The sequence below is a fragment of the Melanotaenia boesemani genome, chromosome 2, assembly GCF_017639745.1.
Source record: "Melanotaenia boesemani isolate fMelBoe1 chromosome 2, fMelBoe1.pri, whole genome shotgun sequence".
NCBI lineage: Eukaryota > Metazoa > Chordata > Actinopteri > Atheriniformes > Melanotaeniidae > Melanotaenia > Melanotaenia boesemani.
The window spans coordinates 30,093,846-30,119,606 of record NC_055683.1 but is presented as its reverse complement, the minus strand read 5'-3'; the positions used below and the strand labels follow the sequence as shown (position 1 = coordinate 30,119,606).

The 25,761-nt window shown below is 39.2% G+C and overlaps 1 protein-coding gene across 2 annotated transcripts in view; it reads right to left on the bottom strand.

The window, feature by feature from the left end:
* elfn1a (extracellular leucine-rich repeat and fibronectin type III domain containing 1a) overlaps positions 1–25,761 on the bottom strand; it is a 71,692-nt gene that overhangs the window by 7,634 nt on the left and 38,297 nt on the right. The window contains exons 1-2 of one of the 2 annotated variants that reach the window (XM_041977420.1): positions 19,768–19,899; positions 16,847–16,937 (exon numbers count right to left, since the gene is read on the bottom strand). The gene's annotated coding sequence lies outside the window, so the exon portion shown is untranslated. Of the gene's footprint in view, positions 1–16,846; positions 16,938–19,767; positions 19,900–25,761 lie in introns of those variants that run through there. The other variant, XM_041977412.1, reaches the window with a different exon arrangement.

The window sequence follows — 25,761 nt, the reverse complement described above, 5'->3', positions numbered from 1 at the left end:
TCTACTCTTTAAATTGCTGGAAATTAATGTGGCAAGCTGGCTTGTAGTTATACAAGTAAAATATGCTGAATGAATTCAGATATCTTCTTGATGCCAGTAAGTATGACAGTTTTATCTGCTTCACATCTGTGATCTAGTTTCATGCTTAATGGTTACTGTCCATAGGTCAATTGTTCAAATGCAAATTTTCATGAATGCAAACAGTCTTTCTGTCAAAGCACTACGTAATTACCTTCAATGATACTTCGATAATCAAGTAAAAGCACTGGTCAGCTTTTCAAGTACAGATAGAGTGCAGGAATAAATGCTGTGGTGAGCACTGCAACAGAATGCCAAAGGCTGTCATTACAAAACCACCTTCATGATGACAAAAGAGCAGTGGCACAGGAACACTGAAGAAAAAGAACATTCTCAAAGCCCCTAGGAAGAGTGAGGTTGCAAATCAAATGTTCCATGAAATGAATATGAAAAATACCATGCCAGAGAAAATCAAGCCAAGCAAGAGATCTTTTCAAGAAAAAAAAAAAAAAAAACTTGTTGTGCTATTATTCCTTAGTCTATGACCTTTATTGCAAATACTGCTCAGCAGAGACTGAATTCATCTGACCTAACCTCCGCCCGCTCAGCGTGGTACTAGTTTTAGATGTTTTTAGCCATTAAATGGATGTTTAAGTTAAACCCTAGAAGTCCCCCCTAATTTAAAATGCATTGGCTGTGTTACGTTAGTCCACACTGACTCACTGTGTGATTCACTGCTTCACCACTGAAGCTGTTACACAAGTTAGAGCTAGACTAGTTCCTGTTATGGGAGTAAATACAAATGCACGAAGATGCCACCGCTGATAGGTAGAACTATTACATTTGGGTGGGAAAACACAGACTTTTTAATATTTTATAACATTTAACCCCTGCACTTGGGTCTCAATAAAGCCACAGCAAATGCCAACAAAAACAGCACCTGCGGTGTTAAGTTGTTAAGGGATAAACAAAGCAGCCAGCTACATTAAAATTAATTTCCAGAGCGTCAGTTTCATGCAAATTACTCCATCTTGTATTTTCAGATCTTAAATTAACCTAAGGCAGTCAGTTTGCATGTTTCCTTGTGAAAAGCTTAGGTCTATTTGTGACTGTACGACCACTTTCCATGAAAGTAGCAATCTGTACAGCCCAGTACTAGGCCTTATGCAGCAGGCCAGAACACCTAAGGCATTAGAGCTGAGCATATATCTCTATCAGACACTGGCAGCTAATCCACAAACTCTGCCATTTAGGCTTTATGCGCCGGGTAATGAAAGCTTTTCTTTTTCTTTTTCCCCTTATGTGGATAACCTATTGAAACCCTGCTCTTGAAGAAGGATTCAAACATAGCTTTGTAAATGTATGTTTCAGTCCTTCATAGCCCGTTCATACTGCACTTCTACTCGACCAGTCATTAAGCCCATGAAAAATTTTCATGAAAACTTTAATTAAAAAACTGCAAATGCAGAAAAATTGAGGTCTACCTTACTTCAAATGAGTTTTGGCATCATGTGACGCATCTAAATTTAAAGAAAGAATTTAACTTTTACTAATGTGTCGAGTCAAACGTGACATGGCAGGTAAAACATCATAGAAGGGGGTTGAAGTGGGTGTAGTGATGGTGACAGTACAAGAAATACTGTGAGGCACAACTTGTGCACTTTTAAACATCAAGAATAAGAGTTTCCCTCTCACTCAGACCCCCAGGAGTGCTGCTCCACCACAAGAGCCAAAGCCTCAAGGTAAACTTTGACAGATCCTCTAGAACACCATGTGGAGAAAACAGATAGAAAATTCTGCTTATTCTTCCTAACAAAGACTTTAGTGTATGCAAACCAACAGTGCTCCACCTCAGCCCCCTTTCTGGCTATCTCCACCTGTCAGTCCCCTCCTGTTTTTTGTCATCACATCTATCCAAAGACCTCACTGTGCATACTAAATCACTATTCTTCTGTTCAGTCGCCAAGTGTCTACAAAAGCATTATATCAAAGAATCTGTTTTCACACTTTAAGGCTCTGCTGTTTCTTGTCTCTGCCTTGGCTTCCTATCTAGTGCTTTGTGGTGGTGAAGGTGTCTCAATCTCTTAGGATCATCCTCATCCATACCAATGACTGCCCTTTATTTGATGTCATTGAAAATGCATGCACTTCTAACTTGGAACGAAAAAAAGCTAGCGATGGGAAACTAGAATAGGAGAATCAATTGAGTTGAAATGGAAGTACTTCTCTTGGGGAAGGAAAACATTGTGCTCGTAGAGGTGCTGAATTGTTTTTGGAAATTGGGAGAGCAAGGTCACACAGGTTTGGGTTAAATTACTGGATATTAAATGTGTACATTAATTACTCTGAAAATATTATTTGGATAATGATTGATGCCTCTGTCCTTATTGAATTATAGAATTAAGACAAATGTGCAGCACCCTTCATAGTTTGTTCCTGACACATATTAGATTTTGTATATATGCATGACATTTAAGGGGGTTTCCACTTTACATGATCTCACTTATCTTACAAGTGAGGTATTTGTTACTTCAAAGCACAGGATTCACTGGTTTCTGGACTGAGGCCTTTTCTTCACTCACAATAACCAGATTCCATCTTTCTTTGGTGAGTGTCAGAGCCAGAGGAAGCTTCCAGTACAAGATTTCTTAAATACGACTTGCAAAGGTTAACATAATGATAAGATAGTCAATTACATGATATAAATTATACATGCAGCAATGAGGTCATGTATTGAGTCTCAAAATATGAACGATGACCAACTAATTACATTGGACTTTTTAGATACCTTAGTGTCACAATTCTACTGTAAGGACTGTAAGTTTGCCTCTATCTCTTAGTCTTGTCACTTCCCAGTAAACAGTAAAAGGAAAATCTTTCCATGTCTGACACAGTATGCCTCCCAGCTCTTGGTAAAGGCTTTGGTTATTTCTCCCACTGACCAAAGTTATGTTCTTTTAGCAGGTTGGCTGGCGTGCAGAACAAAACATCAGCAGATGGTCTAGAATGAAGCGACACATGGATTGACCAAAAAGGGTATGTCATGCCGCTTCTCATCAACTTCCATCAGCCACCCACTTTAATCAAATTCAAGTTACTCAGAGCAACTGTGGGGTCTGCACTTACATATCTGAACTAATCAAAACAAGCTCATGCTTGTTCTCATTTGTTGTTCCCCGCTGGTGAAATGAACCACAAAATGTTATCAGAACGAGACAAGTCTCTGCTCTCGGGCTTCAAGAATCTCTGATAGAGGTATTACTTTTCTTAACATCGCAGATACACCAGTATGTCTAAACTGTACTTAGCACATGTGATTACACTGAGATTGTTGCTGTACTGAAGTTTGAAAATTGTTCCTCACATGTAAATAACTGGGATAAAATCATGTGGTTAATATAGTAAATGTAAAGCTTGGTCAGTAGATAGCTAAATACGACAACATTTCTAATAAAGTGAGGTAGTTATTTGTATATTTGTAACAATCTGAGTAGTCATCATACAAATACACACATCATTGATTATTTTAAGAAAAAGAAATGTGCAGATGGAAAGAGGATTGATGATTTTCTTCTTAAGACAAATAGTTAAGTGAACACAATTAACATCCCATGTCTTAAAGCAGGATTTGTTATCTATAACTACTTTGTGCTTGAGACCTATAATATTACTGTTGGATTAAAAATAGTAATCAAAAAAGAATATAGTTAAACTTTCATTTCCATGATATTCCCATGTAATCCATCCCTCAAGGTGCATTAATATTTAGAAGGGACATGATAATCCTACTGCTACCAATTAGTACTTGTCTCCCCTAATTAACTCTAAATTACCATCAGGATAATAAGTATTGCTGAGGTGCTGGTTTATCTCAATTAATGCTGATGACACATTAGTCCTAAATGTCAAATAACAAACCCTTTTTGGATAATTAAGACCATGAGAGCAAAGGTTGACTGATACATATATGTCATCAGGCACTCTGAATTTAAACTCTTTCTTGGTCTGTTTTTACCCACTTTCTACTTGGTATTCCACACAGGTGTAATACTTTGTAAAACTTTAAATGACTTACTGCCCAGTCATATCTCTTATATTCTCGATATCTCTCTTTATTGTTCTTTAGTGTATCAAGAGTCCTTTAGTGGGCTCATGACCTAGTGTGATTCAAGCTTAGACGAGAGTCCAAAAATCTCATTACAAACTAAAAGCTCTTCTTTGGCTGACACCTCTTATAAAGATGATAAGCTATGGAGAATGGTGTGGACTCACTGCACTGATGGAAACAGATCACTGAAACCTGTTAGCCATAAACCAGAAAGCAAAGAGTCCGTCCAACACAGTTCCCTACAGCTACTTAACATGTGTGCTGTGATCTCTGCACTGTCGCTTTAAAGAATAACATTCAATAATAAAAACCAAAGCAGTTTAACTCTACAGGCTGCATTCTGAGCAGAGGAAAAACAACTGGAATATAGAAAGCATTTATCAAAGAGACAGGAGCAAAGCAGAGTTTAATTTAATTCCGTATATTTGAGAGTAAGATACAACTTCGAATAACACCTGAAGGTTTAAATGCAATTTTCCAGGCCATCAACTGACCATCAACATGCCACGTTGTTTTGCCCTCTGAGCCAAAGCGTCTGCCAGCAATGACTCTAGCTGCTGACTCATGACATATTGAGCTAAAGTTGGAACTGCTGCACAGCCCCAAGCATGATGGAAAGTTGTGGAAAATTCATAGTCTGGCAGGATTTAAATGAGCTGCGAACAATGTGAAAGCATTAATACCTTTATAGTCTTAATATCTGATCTTTAGTGATATGATAAAGTTCACACATGCTGAAGAAATCAGCGATAAGACAGCCATCCTTATCTTTGTCAATTACCTTGCCATGCTCAGCCAAGGTTTCTCCACCAATTAACCTTCAGAAAAAGACTGGAGCTAATTCAATTACAGTGGACAGCAGAACTGTGTTTCTGACTGACAGCTCAACCTGCGTTGGTGTCCTGATTGACAGCTGTGAACAGTAGCGTTCCCTGTGCTGAATGTTTATATCTGTCTGCCCCAGTAGGACTATCTGACACATTTAGGAAGAGGACATTATCACTTTGAGATTAGCTCCACAAAGGCAATGTGAGACAAGTTTAACCCACATAGTCAGACAATGTAGGTGAACAGACACAGTAAGAAGAATTGGCTTGCTTTCCTGACAAGTTCACTTAACCTTTTTACCCAGGTTTAATCTGCTAAACTGACTTTTTTAAAAACATGTTTTCAGTCTTTTAACAAAGGCTTGGTGGCATACACCCGGTAGTCCGGTTAAATAAATAAATTTCTCTGAGAATGCTTAATTTAAACAGGTGGTGGTCAGTGACAGTAAAAAAAGACCATCACCGACAGATTCATTAAACAGATGTTATATCCTGTTACATAAATATGTGTGTTTACAGCAGGGCTAAGGTAGATCAGCTGATGATTATCTGGCTTGGTGGAAGTAAGGTCTTCATATTCCTCCCCAAACCTATGGACTATACATAATTTTAAAACAGCCTATTACAACTAGACAAGGTGACAAGAGGTAAAATCAGTTCTTGCTAGTAGGGATGTTTGAAAAGTCCAGCTTGTGTTGCAGTTTGATCAATCTACAATGAGTACAGGAGTGAAAGGGAACACCAGGATGGCAAATGGAAACAACTTCCTTGTGTGATAGTTTTGCTACTAAAATTAAGCTGTCTTTTACCTTGAAAAGAAAAATTATTGTTTCTGACAGGGCAAATTTGCTTAGGCTTAATAAGGGGTGAAAGATGCAACAGAGGGCTTGTGCTTGGCCATCAGTGGAGTGAAAGGTATACTGGTCCACTGCTGAAAGTGTAGACTTGAAGGTCATCTCGACAGGACATGACTGGTGCACTACTAGGAGGGCTTTTGTTGTAGTTAGTTTAGAGGATGCAATAGATAAATGCTTTAAATCTTGATGCACATCAATGCAGAGTAACACACAAATGTTTAATTAGAATTAGCATTTGTTTAACCCTTAAAACTCTGCTAGATTGCTGGCGTCCCCAAACACTGTTGTTTATATTGTCAACAGTTTCTTAGGAATGCTTGTGTGTAACTCTATATGGTAAATCCACAATGAATATTTTAATGCATGCATAATAAACTTATTTTGTGGTTAAAAAACATTACGAAGTGATGTCATTCATCATTCACATTTGATGTACACGTGTCATGCCAAGTTATTATTTAGACCACAATATTCCCAAATTACAAAGAAGTCATACAAGGATAATACACATTCATCCATCCATTTTCTGCCGCCTATCTGGAGTCGGGTGCTTAGGTAGCTACCTATGCAGCGAAACCCAGACTTCCCTTTCCCTGGCCACATTCACCAGCTCATCCGGAGGGATCCCGAGGCGTTCCCAGGCCAGCCGAGAGATGTAGTCCATCCAGCGTGTCCTGGGTCTTCCTCGGGGCCTCTTTCTGGTGGGATGTGCCCGGAACACTTCACCAGGGAGGCGTCCAGGAGGCATCCTAACCAGATGCCCGAGACACCTTATCTGGCTCCTCTCGATGTGGAGGAGCAGCGGCTCTACTCTGAGCCCCTCCTGGATCACCAAGCTTCTCACCCTATCTCTAAGGGAGAGCCCGGCCACCCTGTGGAGAAAACTCATTTTGGCCACTTGTATTTGCGATCTTGTTCTTTCAGTCACTACCCACAGCTCGTGACCATAGGTGAGGGTAGGAACGTAGATCGACCGGTAATTCGAGAGCTTTGCCTTTTGGCTCAGCTCCTTCTTCACCACGACAGACGATGCAGAGTCCGCATCACTGCAGACGTGGCACCGATCCGCCTGTTGCAGACCTGGAGAGAGCACTGCACACTTTTCTGGCTAATGACCATGGTCTCGCACTTGGTGGTGCTGATTCTCATCCCAGCCGCTTCACACTCGGCTGTGAATCGCTCAATCCTGAGGCCACTGAACCGGATCCCCTCAACACCTCGGCTGTGCCTAGAAATTCTGTCCATAAAAGTTATGAACAGAATTGGTGACAAAGGGCAGCCTTGGCGGAGTCCAACCCGCACTGGAAACGATTCTGATTTACTGCTGGCAATGCGGACCAAGCTCTGACACCGGTTGTACAGGGACCTGACAGTTCGTACAAGTGGGTCCGGCACTCCATACTCCCAGAGTACCCCCCCCACAAGAGTCAATAGGGGACACGGTCGAATGCCTTCTCCAAGTCCACAAAGCACATGTAGATTGGTTGGGCAAACTCCCATGACCCCTCAAAGACCCTGAAGAGGGTGTAGAGCTGGTCCACTGTTCCACGACCAGGAAGAAAACCACACTGCTCCTCCTCAATCCGAGGTTCGGCTATCCGACGGACCCTCCTCTCCAGCACCCCTGAATAGACCTTACCGGGGAGGCTGAGGAGTGTGATCCCCCTGTAGTTAGAGCACACCCTCCGGTCCCCCTTTTTGAAGAGGGGGACCACCACCCCAGTCTGCCAGTCCAAGGGAACTGTCCCAGATGTCCACGTGATGCTGCAGAGGCATGTCAGCCAAGACAGCCCTACAGCATCTAGAGCCCTAAGGAAATCTGGGCGAACCTCATCCACCCCCAGGGCCTTGCCACAGAGGAGCTTTTTAACCACCTCAGTGACCTCAGCCCCAGAGATATGAGAGAGCCAGCACCATCCACCGCAGACTCTGCTTCCTCTTTGGAAGACATGTTGGTGGAATGGAGAAGGTCTTCGAAGTATTCCCTCCACCGCCTCACAACGTCCCGAGTCAAGGTCAGCAGCCCCCCATCCCCACTGTACACAGTGTTGACGGAGCACTGCTTTCCCCTCCTGAGTCGCCGGATGGTGGACCAGAATCTCCTCGAAGCCATTCGGAAGTCATTTTCCATGGCCTCTCCAAACTCCTCCCATGCCTGAGTTTTTGCCCTAGCGAGCGCCGAAGCTGCGCTCTGCTTAGCCCGCCGATACCCATCAGCTGCCTCTGGAGTCCCACAGGCCAAAAAGGCCCGATAGGACTCCTTCTTCAGCTTGACGGCATCCCTTACTGCCCAACGAGTTCGGGGGTTACTGCCACGACAGGCACCGACGACCTTACGGCCACAGCTGTGGCTGGCCGCCTTGACAATAAAGGCATGGAACACAGCCCATTCAGACTCAACGTCCCCCGCCTCACCCGGGACATTGTTGAAGCTCTGCTGGAGATGGGAGTTGAAACTCTTTCTGACAGGACACTCTGCCAGGCCTGACTAGCATCTTCCCCCACCATCTGGGCCAAGTCACCACCAGGTGGAGATCAGTTGACAGCTCTGCTCCTCTCTTCACCCGAGTGTCCAGAACATGCGGCCGCAAGTCCAAGACACAACTAGTCGATCATCGAACTGCAGCCTAGAGTGTCCAGGTGCCAAGTGCACATGTGGGCACTCTTATGTCTGAACACGGTGTTCGCTATGGACAGTCCATGACGAGCACAGAAGTCCAACAACAAAACACCACTCGGATTTAGATTAGGGGGGCCATTCCTCCCAATCACGCCCATTCAGGTCTCGCTGTCATTGCCCACGTGAGCATTTAAGTCCCCCAGCAGAAGCAGGGAGTCCCCGGAGGGAGTGCTTTGCAACACCCCCTCCAAGGACTCCAAAAAGGGTGGGTATTCTGAACTGCTATTTGGTGCATAAGCACAAACAATAGTCAGGACTTGTCCCCCCACCCGAAGGGAGGCTACTCTTTCATCCACCGGGGTAAACCCCAACATACAGGAGCCAAGTCAGGGGGCAATGAGCATGCCCACACCTGCTCGGCACCTCTCACCGGGATCAACTTCAGAATGGAAGAGGGTCCAGCCCCTCTTAAGGACAGTGGTTCCAGAGCCTAAGCTGTGCTTCAAGGTGAGTCCAACTATATCTAGCCGGAACCGTTCAACCTCGCGCACCAGCTCAGGCTCTTTCCCCTCCAGAGAGGCGACATTCCACGTCCCTAGAGCTAGCTTTTGCAGCCGAGGATCAGACTACCAGGGTCCCCGCCTCTGGAAGCCTCCCAGCTCACACTGCACCCAACCCCTATGGCCCCTCCTGCAGGCGGTGAGCCCACGGGAGGGGAGGCCCATGTCACCTTTTCGGGCTGAGCTCAACCGGGCCCCATGGGCAAAGGCCCGGCCACCAAGCACTCGCCTCCATGCCCCACCTCCAGGCCTGGCTCCAGATGGGGGCCCCGGTGACCCAAATCCGGCAAGGGAAACCTTGGTCCTTGCTTTCTCCTCATCATAGGGGTGATTTGAGCCGCACTTCATCTGGTCCCTCCCCTAGACACCTGTTTGTCATGGGTGACCCTACCAGGGGCATGAGCCCCTGACAACATAGCCGCTAGGATCGTCAGGACGCACAAACTCCTCCACCACGATAAGGTGGTGGCTAAATAAATATAACACCTTGTCTTTCATCCTCATTATCTTTTAGACACTTCTTGTAAAAAAAAAAAAAAAAAACATAGATATAATCAATAAATGTCATCTGTGCTATAACCTGCTTAGGAGATGAGGAGATGAGGCATAGCCAATTATCGTTGTACGACAAAGTCGAAGATGATGTGACCAGATATTTTACAAAGTGGGTGGATGCTTTATGTCATGTGATTATTGACCAGTGGACTTGAATTTTTACTCTCCACTGCAGAAATGACTGAATTCACTCAGGCTTTCCACCACAGCACACTGTATGCTCTTGAATAAATGCATATTTCTGCTCATGGTGCAAGTTTGAGAGAGACTGTAAAATAGTGATAAAGTGAAATACAAGCTGACATAATTTGTAGCCTTTAAAAGTGGGCATTGTTTCATCAGTAATGTCTGCTAATCACTGTCAAAGAGGGGGAAATGCTGAATACAAAAATATATATAAAAGCAGAGAATAGAAATAAATTTTACTATAGATGGGGCAGAACTTCAATCCTTTTGAAACTTGGGTGCAAGACATTAAAGTGTCATGTAGAAAGAAATCAGAAAAAAATGTGTATTTCTGAGTTTCATGATATTAAGCATAAAAAGAACATTAGAGGAAAGATGACAAATGTAACTCATTACGATCAAAGAATTCAGCTGTGTTTAGAGTATGAAGCCTATATGCATCTCTACGAAGCAAACCAGCCTATTCTCTCTTTAAGTTTGCCACCGCTGACATGAGAGGCACCTGATTCAGTTTTATGTTGCTACAAGATTCACGACTGACATATTTTACATAAAAGCAATGTTATTCAATTCAAATGAAAGAGATGAACATTATTACAAAGATTAAGAAAACATGTATAACCCTATACTGATGCTAACAGCATCCTCACTAGTAAATGTAGGCCTGTAAATTTCAGTTTTTCTGTGTAAAATGGCCCTGACTTCAGTAAGCTGTTACAGATATCATATCTGGGGACATATCTGTGCACTATCCTAAAACCTGTTCAAGTACTTTATTGGGGAGCTGGATGTGATATGACAATTGTTATAACAAGCAAATTGTTAAGCTTAAACCTCCACAGCATGTGCAGAGTATGAGCTTGCAAAAGCATAGCTCTGAAAGCTATCCACAATTGAACATTGAACTGACTGCCAGCTACAAGCTAGTAACCAAAATATGAAATGTTCTCATTAATGTTTCATTCCACAACCTTTACTAGTTTCTATTTTTGTAAAGCAACAGCCTCAATCTAACAGGGGCTAAAACATATAGGAGCAGATTTGTGCTGCTTGCTACTTAAGATGGATTTCAGGTGTTATTTATGTAATATAATCATCATTTTGATGTGCTTGTTGAAAGTGTAGTTGTTGAACATTAATGATTTTTTTCCTGTTAATTCTGTACCTTAAGATATTTTTTATGTTATCATTTTATTCATAAATGAAACAAAGTTCCAGAGTATTACAGTCAGCTATTATGGTTACTCCTTTAATCACTTTGATGGTGTTGTTGAAGGTTAATTACAAACTAAATATAGTGGCTACAAATAAATGTCGACCTTGCACGCTTGATGACAACTGATGTATCACCAACACATAGTTTTCACATTGTATATTAATAACTCCTGAAGCTACTGTAGGTTTTCAAAATGTCCCGGACAAGTGATTCTTTGTGGACCCTAAACTGTAGTCCTGACAAATAACCACCCAAGTTGGACAAATACTGATTCTAATCTTTAATCATTTTAAAATGCAATTATCAGTTTTATTGTCCCCTTCCACAAGAAACAAAGCAGCCCAATAGTAATGAAAAACACATCAGTTCTGAAACTATGGGGTCACTTCATTTTAAACAGAATAGTCCAACACAGCAGGGTATGATAGGAGATGCAGAAAATATCTTTTTTTTTTCAAGCTCCTGGTGAGTGATGGGAAAGGATAGGGTATTTAACAGACCCTGTGAGCTCATAAGATGAAAACTTGCAAATGGTTTATCGAACAATGCTGTGACAGTTTTCTCATTTGAGAACCATGCTGTCTTATATCCTGGAGTCTTTTTGTCTTTCAGACTAAAGAAAACAAACAAAAACTAAATAAATAAAATAAAATAAAAGTCTCAAGACTTAAAATGCCATGAGAAGCCTACAAATCAGATAGTTTTCATTTCACTATTTTATTAACAGTGAGTCATGTGGCATTACCACATAAGTGGAAGATAAGGTCACACGATTACATGTTAGTGTCTCTAACGGCTTTTATGATATTTTTGTTTCTTACATTATTAATTGTCATGAAATTTATGATTAGTCCAGAGCTTAAAAGTCAGAGCAAATTGGCTAAAGTCTTAGAAAAAGAAAACAAATGGAAAACATTGCTTTTTAAATGAAAGCAGAAAAGCAGATGGTCTGAGATCTCCTTTAAAGGTAAGTGGCCTCTGCATTCAAATCCTATTCTGTAGGTGTTAAACTAAATCCTCACTTAACTCCTCTTTTTCTACGTGTACCCTCGATGGAATTTGTGCTTGAAGGCTTTATGTTGTCAGGTGGTCTGTCACTCTCATTTACCTGGAACGCAATATCTTAGAAACCTCTAGACAGTTTTATTGGTTGTAGCTTAACTACAGTTGATTTGCAAATGGCAACATTTCCCCATAAATGGACCAACATGGATATAATATAGCTGCAACTTGATTGCTTGACAGATTTGTACAGCCTGAGTCTAAATTTAAAGCAGAATGCACATTAAACATATAGTTTTTGTATGTTTTGATTTCGTTTCATTGCCTAAAGTCCGACTGAGACAAGAGGCTTTGTTTCCTGCTGCCTGACTGAATGAATGGCATTTAATAAGAGGGAAGAATTGAGGTGTCATGATATTAGAGAAGTATCCTGTCATAGAGAGAAAGGTGCCACAGCGTTTTATCAGTGGTGTGGAAAAAAGTCATTAGAGAGTCTGTAATGAATGGCTGACAGCTGTCTGTCAAAACTGCCTTGCCATGTTTGAACTTTTATTCATTTTCTCCATGATTGCCTTTTCATTGCAAAGTTGCTGCCTGGTTTCCTGTGCATGTCTTTACTAAGAAAATACAGAATTTAATCAAAGTAAATAAGATGAAATATAGAAAATTAGCAGAGACTTTCTTTTTGGCTCTTGTTAGTCACTGGCGTCCCATTTTTATTCTAATTACAGTATGTGCTTATATGTATGTAGTTACAAAGGGTGATGCAATATTCTGCACATGATCAACAGAATGTGAATTAAATCTGTTTTAATAACTTGTACTTTTCATGACAAATTAAGCCAGGTTATTAGATTTGCATGAATGTAAGTATGATTGCAAACTGGTATCTTTACAATTCTGATATGCGCTGTTACAAAATATATGCTGTTGAATACCTTAGCCTTACTGGAAATAGAAAATCAATAAATATGTGGACTGTACATTACCCAAAACATCATTATGTGGGATGAAGAACTATTAATTAAGACCCCTTTGCTTTGTATTTCTTGCTAAATGAATGTAACATTTTTCATTGTGAGCTATCGCCTTAACAAATTGAGTGAATAGTTATACATGAGTTTTTAGACTTACGTTATGGTCTTAATTTAATGACTAACCTGATAACCTATGTTATCTCTACAATGGTTTGGAAAAATTCCTGAAAGCTTTTAATGATCTCAGTAATGACTTTCTATATCAAATAGCAATAATATCAACACAATGTGTGGTGCAAGTACATGTATTGGAATTTGTGGTGGGCACAACAGAAACAATGCCAACAAAAAGTCAATTACAAGTTTTGGCTTGGGTTATTGTTTTGGGAGTGGAGTGAATGGCAGTGGGAAACAGATGCATGCGTTTAATTACTCTGTGGAAATGATTCAGTCCCTTAGATTTTTCTTTGTTTTCAATTTCTGTATTTTTAAGTAAAAAAAAAACATGTTTGGGTACCAAATAATACTTGGTAAGGGTTGAGAAAATACATCGTTTAGCCAGCCCAGTGTTACATAAAAAGCAACAGAGGAACTCAGCTCCTGTTCTCCTTGAGATGAATGAGTCTCCCACTCTTTTACAGAAGAGATGGTGTGATAAATAAGCAGGCAGGCCTGACTGACATATGATAGCATAATACCTTTAAAAAATAGTCTATTTTTGAAGTGTGTTTGTTTGAGGAACGTATGAGTTGTCAGTGTCTTACCTTCAGTAAACAGCGTTCTTTGAAGTCTTTGAAGAACAGGCACAATTTGATTCTGGTGTTTATTACAGAGAAGCAAAAGATCCCAGACTTGATCATTTTCTTGGTCATGTTTTACTACTGACACAACCAAATATCAAGTTCTTTCCTGTTTGTCATTCTTCTGTCACTCAAAGATCTTTGAGTCATCAGTAGAAATGACTTTGTTTTATCATTAACTGTGACATGCTGATGTGTCTCAGCCCTTTCCAAGTGTTTGCTTGGTTTTCCTTAAACATGATTTAGAGGCTGATACTCACTATCAGCCAATCACAGCTTTTTTTTTCTTTTAAAAAAGACTTTTGCTGATTGAGTCTTGTGTTCTTTATTTAGTGCATAATTTAGCTGTGATGAAGTTGCTTTTGTTACACAGTGAACAAGTCTTGATGCATTGATTTTTTGATCGTGTGCTCAGTTTTGCTCAGCCTGATCATGAGTTGAACTTCATTCATCTAGTTCCCACCAACATGATGTGCATGCAAAGTGGTTATGTGGTTGATACCGTTGTTCTTGCCCCATTATGTCTGTTTGCTTTGTTTGTTAGTAAATTTTCTGAAAAAGTAAAAGATAAGTTAACATTAAAAATGACCAGAGATGCAACGTAGCACAACTTTGGCTTAGACATTTGTTTCCTTGGAGACAGTGAAGTCACTTTAACTTCTATTTCTCCTTGTTTCCTAGAATTTAACTTTATTTTTTGTATGGTTTTTCAAATAAAAATGACTAAAACCTTGGCTAATATAAAACTGCAGGCTGTGTTTCTGATGGATTCGATATGGATATGGAAAGGTATCAAGGCAGCATCAAGGGAGCAAATTAATAACTAAAATGACAGCACATACTGTAGACAAGTGTGCCACTGAGGATGCAGAACTGTTGCGGTGTGTGTCTTTTATTCAGATTTAGAACAGATCTCTGTAATAATGTCGCAACATGAATCATTTATCAAGATGTGCAAACTACCCATTTAGTTCTTTAAATATGAATGATACTGTCATGGAAAATCTATAAGTTGCATCAATTTTGCATAAAAGATAAAAAAAAGCAAACATTGTTTAGAGAGATTGGGTTTTATATAGTCTCTGCGTAAGTTGCCAGCAAAATAACTAAGCCATCAATAACAACAGAGCTGTTGTGTTTCCTACTTCCAGCATGGGTATGCATCGCAGCTGTCATGAGGTTTAACAGGCCAAAGTGATATTGATGCTTTGAACGAATGATGAGGATGGGTTGCATCGCTCTGATGAGGAGGGAGCCCAATAATTGCCAACCATACTGATGTTTTATAATCACTTCATGTGACTAATTTAAGGCTCCCTGGGGATCCGTGTCTCTCGCAGGCTAATCCATGATGCTCTTTACAGAAATCCATTCAAAAAACTCTTCTTCAGTGTCATCGATTAGAAATCTGGGTTGATAGAGAAGCTCAGACTGTACAGTTTGATAGAGTTAAAACTGTGGTGACTTAAACAGAAGACTGGTCATTGCAGTGATCAATGATTTGATGTTGTTCTTAAACCTGTGTCAAATTTCATTCTGATTTTAGATGTAAAATACTAGACTTCATTAAAATGATATAAATAACACAAGCATATATAGCACATAATGTAAAAGTACAAATTTCTTGTAAAATATACCTCTCAGAAAGAATAGATTCTCTTTCCAGCAAAGAACAAGTTACTTAACAAAAGTTTTAATCAAAATCATCCAGTTAATCTCTGATACAAATGTCTTTTCTTTTCTTTTTCCTCACTTCCTCCGATAATTTCCTCTTGCATTTCTTTGCTGAATAAAATTGAATGTCAGCCATTGTAGTGATATCCAGTTGCAGGCATGTTATGCAGTGCTCTAAAGTAAAGCTGTTTTGCATTGCTCCAGGACAGAAAAAAGTGTGCTTTCTATACCTCTGTATGCTACAGGGCAATGACAGCTCTAGGAATGTGCACGATGAATGTCATCATGCCATCAAAATGGGCCAGAATCACAGAGTCTTAAGGTCAGAAAGTTATGTGTTGAAGCCATTAGTCGCCCCTGCCATCAGCTCTGTGTTACAGGACAGCTAAGCAACTCGTGACTCAGATGAGATGAAAGGTCATGCAGGTTATAAAAATATTGCAAGAAAGTGAGTCAGTGGTGATTCACAGGGTCACATCCCTTCTGTAAGACCCACTTAATTAGCAGTAATTGTTCAGCGTGCACATGCATCTCCTGTCACTGTGCGGACATCAGCTGGCAAAAGCAGTCATTTGTTGCCAGGTTACCACCATTATTATTATAAAAATCCTGTAAAAACCCTTCCCATTGAAAAGAAAAAAAAAGAGAGAGAAATTTTTTTTTGTTTTTGGGAGAGAACAAAATGATTTCTTCTTTTTAAAAGCTCAATATTTAGTTCACGGAGGTGCTCTGACTGATTACTAAAGAGGTTTTTCCCTCATCATAAAAACCAACATAGCACATTAGAGGTTTTTGTTCAATAAAAGAAAAGAGAGCAGGAAAAATAAAATTTCTCAGTAATCTTGATAAGCTGTCTGAACAGGCTACAAAGTGACCAATAAACCACTGATAAACAACTTTAATCAAAGTTTATGTATAAACCTTTTTATCTCCATAACCAACCTCAGTGATTCACATTATTTTTCTAGAATGGAAAACTGTCATGTGACATGTGAATCTTTTTCATTAATGCTGATTTATAAGAATTAATGAACATATTCAGTTATTTATTATTAATTTTATTTTTGCTTTTATATTATCTCCTTGAAGTTTTGATAATTAAAAGAAAATAACTTAGGAATTGATATTAAATAAATAAAGAAAATAAATCTAGTCAAATATGGACCTGAAAGTAAGACCATATACACTTTGTGGTGCTTGTATAAATTGTTGACAGAAACAGGAAATCCTGAACTCAAAAACAGCTTAAATCCACAGAGGGATATTTATGCTGTCCACTCTCGGAATGACATGTCCTTTGAGTGACTTGCCTTTGGTGCTGTACTGTTCTTGTCGTGTGTATTGACCAGTGGATTAGCGATGTGATCCTCTTAGGGGGTGTTTGCTCATGCAGAGTCTCAACTGAGTCAAGCTACATGCACAGCTGTACCAAACACCTGCACTTACCACTGTAATCTAGGTTGAAATCCTCAGTGTGAGAAAGCATCCCTGGTGGCCTCCAGCAGTGCAGATGTTCTATGATTTCTTTTCTTGAAGTCTGTGGAACAATAAATGATAAAGATGCATGTAAATATTAAAATGTCCATGATGAAGTTTGTTTTCATGCAGCAAAGAAACGCTTTTTGTGTGTAACTGTTATGTCCCCAACTGAACATGCCGATATACTATGCAAGGATTTAAGTCAGCATGGTAAATCCAATCCATGGAGGCTGATCTGAAAGATGCATGTAATAAAAAAGAAGCTGCTTGTTCAAACAGTAACCTCCTTTTTCCATCACTGTGTCTAAAATGAATTCAGAGCCATGTTTTTTTAATTCTCCACCCCCTTTTGTTTCAGGAACGAGAACCACCTCATTAACCTTATCTAACAAGTGCAAGCTAATGAAATCCTCTGTTTCAGTTTCTGGTCTTGCCAAAGTTAGTTTTACTAATTAATCAAACATGAGCCCCCCCACTGCCTTTCCATCATCTTAATGACTCCCTATAAAAGCGAGTGAGAATGCATACACTGCCCAGGGGGAGGCTACTTTGGCACATCTTTCATGCTTTTTTATTGGAAGTAGAAATAACGACACACAGAAAAGCTTTACACAAAAAGAGACGGATGCTTTCTATTCACAATAATAAGCCTAATATAGATGAAACATGATTTCTTCATCGTTTGTCCATGCTTCTTTCTTGCTGTTTTGTTGTCTGTTTACAGTCTCTGCAGAATGCAGCTATGCAAGGCTGCAATTTTCCCACCTACATACATATTAATGTCTGCATAACACAAGCTCCAGATTACAGCACACTAAGTATTCATACTGCTCCCCTTTCAAATGAAACAATTCAGTGCTCTCATCCCTTGTGATTTAGAGTATGACATGTTGTACCAGATAAAAATGGGCAAAATTCAATCTTCAACAATCAGTAATAGAAATCTTCAAAATGGGTAGATTTTCAGTAGATGAGGAGACAATAGATAATGTGACTTGATTAGCTGGTGAGGCTGATATTTGCATTCCAGTGAAAAGGGTGGTAGTTAAAGTGGCCCAAGGCAGCTGCCTGTCAGCAAAGACCCATGACAACAAAAAACGCAGCGGAACCAAGAGAAAAGGGGAGTTTAAGAGTCTTCAGCTGTATTCTTTTAATTACTCATCATAATGACTCCATTTAGCTGTTCAATGACCCAATTCACAGCATTGAAAAGGCATGGGAAGCGCTCTGTCCTTGGCAGGGTCAGTCCTGCAGCTGCCCCTGCTGCCATGTTTCAACCAAGAGTGATCTTTATTTATTTATTAATTTTCCTCCACAGTAGGCTTTAGCAGGCAAGCTGCTCTGGAATTTTCCCTCCAAACTAATTCACAAGTGCACACCAAATTCACCCTCACAAATTAGGTATGAACTAAATGTCACTCCACAGGGGGATGCAGTTCAAAGATGCCCTCTTTCTTTAGAATAAATATGATTATTCCTCATGAATGTTACAGTGCATCAGATAAAGGCAGGTTGATCAGGTTGGCTGCAATCTACTACTTATGCAGAAAGCCACTGTGCACAATTAAAACGTTCGCTGTGATTATACTGACATTTTCTCATCTGCAGTGGGGACTATATTTTTTTTCTAAAATATTGACTTCAGCGTAAGATAAAGTCAGCTGAAAAACATTCATTGTGTTTGCTGTGACACACATAAAAATAAGGACTGACCTGAATGTGTCAAAGCTTCAAAGCCACAATGGTTGCTTTGGTAATCAATGTCAAAATGAGAATTTGAATAATGTCATCTGAATGTTCAGCATTTGACTGCAAACATTCTGTGAAATGGAACATAATTCATATACCAACATAAATTATTATTACTCACCTTACACCTTTTTTCTAACTCATAATGTGATTGTGGAATACGACTTAAGGACAGGTTTCCAAGCTCTACTTAAGAATGCAAGAGCCTGGATAAAGTCTGTGGTCTGCAATAACTTCACAGTTTGTCAAAAAGGACAACGTGCTGGCTATCACAAACCAACAACAACTTCAGTAAGTGACCTGAAAACTGTAAATGACAACTTAGCTCCCCTGCAACTGTGAGCTGTTTTTTTTTACAACATAAGTCCCCACTTGAATAGTACATTTGTTCTGATACCCAACTGAGGCAACTCCACATTTCTAGTTTTTTTTTTTTTTTCTCATGGACCATTGACAGGCAGAGCTTACAAAAGTGTACTAGATGTTTGGAGAGGGTCTGTTTTAAGGCACACCACAATGTTTTCCTAATTTTAACAGAGTTGTCTTTAATGCCTGAACCTTACCAAGTAAGCAAAACCAAAGACAGGTTGACAACAACATAAAGTTTAAAAAGTTTCAAGCCTCCAACTACAGACTTTGGTTTCCTAAAACTAGTACTCGTCACTTGTGACAGCTGATGTAAGATTGTATACCTACATGTCATTATTTTCATGAGCACATACACAGTGATAAAAAGGAAAGAAAAGTTTTGCTGTGAGAACTTAGGATGTGAGATGGATGCATTAATAGCACTCAAAGTATTTACAGGTATCAGTTCAGGTTAAGTATTGCCAGGAAATACTTGTAACTTTCAAATCAAACTTTCCCTTGATCATTTTTTAAACCTAAAGGCTATACTAGTTCCATAATATAGTATTGGAAATGTTACTCAGTCCCTTTTATGGTTAAATGCCTTATGTGAGAATATGTTTTTTTTAACCTGCATAAAATAATTTATACAGGCAAATTCAGCCATCAGATAGCAAAGCAACAGTCAGAGGTATTTTCATTCAATGCTGATCTGCAGTTATTCTTAACTCATCATATGCAGATGCTTGGTTATTGCCCTGTAGAGTCTGACATCAAGATACAGGATTTACCTTTGACATCAGTTTCCAACAGACAGTGTTGTCCCATAGACTTCAAGTTCTTGAAGATCTTGTGGTATCTGAGCAAAATGTTTAAGATCTAACAACATTTTCTCAGGAGAACACAGCAACTGTCATGAAACTTGTCACCTTAGAAACCAGCAGAATGAGGAAAACAGTGTCCCCTGGGTCTAAATTTGTCTCCTGGGAGCTGCTTGTGTTTTATTTATCCATCACCCATCCAACTTCCAAGTGAAGACTTTTTCTTTTCTTTTTTTTTAATCTTTAAACAGCAGCAAGTGCATGTAGATCAGAAGCTTGCATACTAAAAACATGACAAAGGTATATGTGTCCCAACATCCCAATCAAATGTTGGTATGTGATGACATGGTCGTGATAATCTGTTAACAACTGAAATTTATTTATTTATTTATTGCAAAATTGCATAAAAGTGAAGACCCAATAAAGTTGTTTTGCATCATCTTCCCTTGTAATACAAAGACTTTTTTTTTTTAATCCTCATGACATTACAACAACAAACCTACATTAGTTTAGCTGTAGAGGTCAAGTTTCTGCTTTGACTGCTGACTTGTTATCATGCAACATTATTGATTTTTAGATGTACTTGTTGGCTTTATTTTCAGAGTGGTTCACAGCATAGTCAGGGTGAAAATGGGAAAAGGCTGTATTGCCACTGGTCACCCATTTGCCAGATGTCCTTTAGTCCAAGTCAACCAAAAGCAGAAAATCTATGGTTCAGGCTGAAGTTGGTGAAAGTAAAAAAAAAGTGTAGGGTATAGTTTGAGGTATTTTTCTTCCCAATATAAAAATGTAGTCATATTTAAAAATAAAAGTTTTAATAGGATTGCTTTAAATATGACACACATTTCTGGAAAAAGTCACTTATTCAGTCTTTAATTCTGTTTATATATCTAAATACTTTCATTGCAGTGACATATAAACTGTCTTCTGGAACTAACATTATATGAAACACTGAATATAAAACCTTCCGAAAAAGCTAAGACTATTTAATATGGAGAGAACAAATTTTTTCCTACTTCAATCCTCTTATCTTTTGTGTTGCTTTTAATAAGACATTACAAATGTGAGGGTGGGTCAGGTTACAGCCTGTGGAGGAAGGGGCACAGGAGGTGTAGGAGGGTTGAAGGTTGCAAGGAGCAGCAGACCCAATATGGTCTTGAAGTGCTGGGATTTCTGGCACATGTCCATGATGCTGACCCATAGCACTGAAAGGTCGAGCATTGGCACAGATCAGACTGATTCTGCTCAGCTGCTGAGGTGCAGAGAAGCACACGTGGATAGGAGGACAAAAATAGCTTCCTGTGGTCCACAGCTTGATGCAAATAATCATGTCTGATGTTAAGTATAATTAAATATAGAAATTAAACTGCCTCAAGAGAATGTTACCAAAAACCTGCCACTTTTTAACGTGATATTACGGGTATTTTCACTCTGTTTGTCTACAGCCTAATGTATTCAGTAAAAAAAATGACCCCATTTCAAATTATCTGTGACCCTTTTTATCTCGTGTATAAAAAGGAAAACCATTTTGTTGTGCATGTTCCTTAATATAAAAGGTTAGTGTGCTTAAGTGGTTTGAAGATTAAAGGTCTTCATATTAAAATAGGAGAAAAAACAAAAATAGAAGACAGAGAGATTACTGGAGAACCCAACTGGTGTTTTTGGTGTACAGCTTTTAAGAGTGGTTTGGAAACTTTTAGTTTTTAGTTTAGCTTTGCAATGCTGCTGTCAGCCTCCTAAGATATCCAGCTTGAAGATTATTCTAAATTTAAACCAAACCAAATTATTACATTCTGTTTGATTTCTTATCTCTCTTTCATGATTATAAAATAAGGTGACAACACTGGCAGGGTTATTTTATCTTGTAATAAAATGTGCTAGGTATCGCTGGCCAGTGGCCAAGAAGCAGAAATAAATCCAAATTCAATGTTCAAATGTGTCAGAGGCACTGCTTTTCCTAAACTGTACATGTGGATCAGTGTGACAGATAATTTATATCAAATTTAGACATTTCTGATTTTGGCAATGTGACAAGGTTTTGCTTTTGAGTACATTTCATCTCACGTACTTCACTGATCTGGAGCAGTCAATCAAGAAGTGCCTAGCTGCACTTAAAAGCATGACAGCTGCAGTGGAGGAGGGCGTACAAATGCGCAACAAATCTTTAGAGCATGCTGCAGTCGCGAGCAACAGACTGCAGAGGGTGAGGAGCAAACCGGCTAAAAGTAACACTGCTCTTTGAAAAGTCCAGTCTGATGTAGAGAGTGTGTGATTTGATGTGTCTCACGAACATTGCTTATTTGGCTTGTTTTGTTAAGCTTGCTGATTCAACCTGTGCAGGCGCCTCAGGAGTATTGCATTGGGGGGGGAAAAAAAAAAAAAAAAGAAATTGAGGAAATCACCACCTGAGGTTGTATTGGAATCCTAACTTGATTTTCCAACTGAGCATGAAATGACTGAGCTAAGGTTATTAGCATTACATATTGTCATGTTGTCTGCCAATACTACAGAGGTACAACTATTTGATTTCAGTGTGAGTCATTCTTGTGGTAAACAAAAAGGAAGGAACACAACTATGTGCTGCCTATTGAACCCAAAAGCAAGCCTTAAATAAAGTAACACATATATGTGCAGCAGGCACATACAGACAAGTCTTTCCATTTAGAGACATGCCCACGAGCATGTATATGCAAACAGTAAACTTAAAAATGGCTTTTCCATAAATAAACATACATATTTACTGTACCCTGGCGACAGCAAATGCAATGCTTAGTTTAAAAAAATATGTAAGAGAATGGATTTCTTTATAGGTTCATGAAAGCAAGACAGTGGTGTGCTATTCCTTCACTCATACAATATTAAAGTGGCATGGGATGCCTTCTAGAGCACACATAATGATGTTGTAATGGTGTTACAGGAAATAGAAGATGGCTTTCCAGCTAAAATACAAAATGAGCATGCAGCTCAGAGCTTGTATGAAAGCAGTCCAGTTAACAGAAAAGAAAAAAAAGATTTAACATTATGAGACGATCATTCTGTGGAGATATAAGGAAGAATCTGACAGGATGAAATTCAGTTTCATGCTAATCAAATTTTACATGCAAATTTGTGAAAAAACTAAATGAAATATAAAGTTTTTGATTATCTATAGCGATAATCTGTGTTGTAGCAGGTGTTGCTAAAACAGTGCTAATCCCGCTCTCAGCCTAGATGAAAAGAGCTTTAAAGTCCCATTGTGATTTACTCAACGCCCTTTTTTTGTATGAATTTAAGTGTAAAAATGTATTATTTAATAGAAGTTGTAATGCTATGGTAGAAAAGGATCCAGATTTGTTTTCCATTTAGATTAAAAATGTTACTTGACAACAAACTGCATTTTCTGCCTTTTACGCTGGTCTGTTCATGATAACATCTTCTACTTTAATTAGCAGAGAATTTAAATAGTAAATGAGATTTGAATTTCATGAAATTTTAAATCCAGTGTACTATAGTGTTAAATTTAGTCTGCTAGATTCTTAGAGTTAACAGGTGAGTTGGTACTAGTTGGTACTGCAGCCAAAACCTGTGGTTGAGCTTAATGAGAAAATAAGTAAAGCAAACATGGTCTTCTTCTATCCCAATTTCCTGTTAAATAAATGTGTTGCACAGAATTATGATTAGCATCACTTTCAAGATTATTATTAGAGCACAGTATTTAGTCTGATACATAATTTTCTCTAGTGCAGTGCCTAAAGAAAGGTGCCTGGTAACATTAAAAAGCCATGCGGTGCCAGAATGAAAGAACTCTCATTGTTGACACTTTATTTCAGAGGTGCATTCGTGGTCTTTTATTAAAGCCATTCTGCCCTCTGTGAACAGACTGGACCCTGGGGTATGGAAGCTGGAAAGCTATTAAGTGACACAAACTCTGAGGCAGTTTTGTTTTGCATTCATTTAATGTCTGATCCTAACCAGTTTCTTCTCCTTTGCTTGCAGGGCAGCTCTGAATAGCAATGAATGGTAACAGTGTGGCAGTGTGTGTCAGAAGAGTGGCCCAGCAAACATGATTGTGACAAAGACATTTATGTACTCCCATGTATGTTTTTGTTCTCCAGGATTATTCATCAGGAGCATCTTGTGAAGTCAAAGACAGGTCTTATGAGTGACATGGGTTGTAATTTGTTTTTATCCGGAATAAGTGGGGTAGAACGATAAGGATGGCAAGTATATCTCTGCGTGGTCTTGTACCGTCACATTCTTTGCTTTCAGCAGATTTTCTTCAGGGTAAGATCAGCATAAGAGGGCATTTGTGCTGGTACTCTAGGATTGCCTGAGAAGATCAGTGAGGGACATGTGCATGTGAAGAACAGACTAATGCACGGAGGATCCTTTTAGGAAAAGAAAAGAGTCACGCTACATTGTGCACTTGTAGATTCAAAGCACATACTGTGTTCCTGTGTTCCTTGTCAGCACTAGTAATATTTAGTAATTCTGAAAAGTGGAAATTGAAGAAACTCAAAGGGACAGCACAGAGGCTGCTTCATGTGACATGTTTTCACTGATGTTCCCATGCTGATGGCATCTGGGACAACATATGCTGCAATGGGGCACTGTTCTTTCCTTGACACTCCAGTCCAGCACCTTTTCTAGATAAAGCTGTTCCTGTGTTCCACTGCAAAGAGTCAGTTAAGCTTTCAGCAGAACAAATCATCAGCCTCAGCAATAATTTAAGATGAGTCCTGTCATCAGTGTCATTATTAGACCTGAATTCAAGCTGTGATTCAGAGTCTGGCAAAGAGAGTCAGTCTATGATGCATGTCATGCTTCACTCAGAGCATTTAACGCCCTGTCTAATTAATTCACTCAGTTAAAGATTAAGATTTATGGACAAAAATATCACGATATTCCTTTTCATGAACCGCTGTAGTTTAGTTCAGCTGGAGTTGGGTGATATGGTCATAAAATTAATTACCACATTTGTTCAGCCTCAGGGACAATTCATGGTTTCGATCACCAGTGTTTCCCCTACAAAATGCTACTGGATTTTTTTTTTCCACCAGTGCCCTGTCTCTCATACAGAGTCTAATTACTGTGATTTTGTAGCTGTGGTTTCAGAGTGTTGACGAGAACTATCTCATTTTCAACATCCCACCTAACGGGGATTTATTTTTGTTTTTTTTAGTAGGAATTAGTGGCAAATGGCAGCAGAAAAGATAAAAGAACAAGACTTCCACATTTTGATCTTGTTCGTCATCGTTCTTAAGTAATATAGTCATTTTACAATTTAGGTATTTTAAGCAATGAACAAAAGAAAAAAAAAAAAATAATGTAATTCAATAAATGGCATAGCTCCAAGTCTGTCCTTTTAAATATATGCACTTACTCTTAATGAAATTGAATTTCAGTTCATATTCTTTATTGAGAGTCCATGTTTTAGTTAGTATTGTAAAAATTTAAATGGATACAGTTATATCAATATGCTGAGATTGGCTAAGCTGCCATCAGGTAATGTGGACAGCTTTAAAGGCAGGCTTTTCTGTATAAAGGACAAAAGGTGTTAGGCCCCTATAAAAAAAAGCTTGCAGTTTAATTGATGGGATCAGAGGAGACTTAGAGGACTGTGAGATGTAAAAGCCTGGAATTGCTGCATCCCTTGTAAGCATCTTTAAGGTATTTAAGTTGTTTGCAGCAGGATGTCAAGATAGCAGACTGCTGTAAAAACCTCCTCTATTTAAGTTTATTATTACACCCGAATCCAACCAGATTGAAAAGCTGTGTAGAACTTGAATGCCTGGAATAAGTTAAAAATTAGACTGAGAAGATAACACACATTGACTGCCAGGTGATGCAGATCTTGGACATGATCTAACATGAAAAATTGCAAGTTACCTTGCAGTGTTCAACCTGAGTAGCTCAGCATGCACATGGGAGAGGGATTGTTGGGCTCATGTGGCTGCATTGTACATGTGTTAACAAAGAAACCTG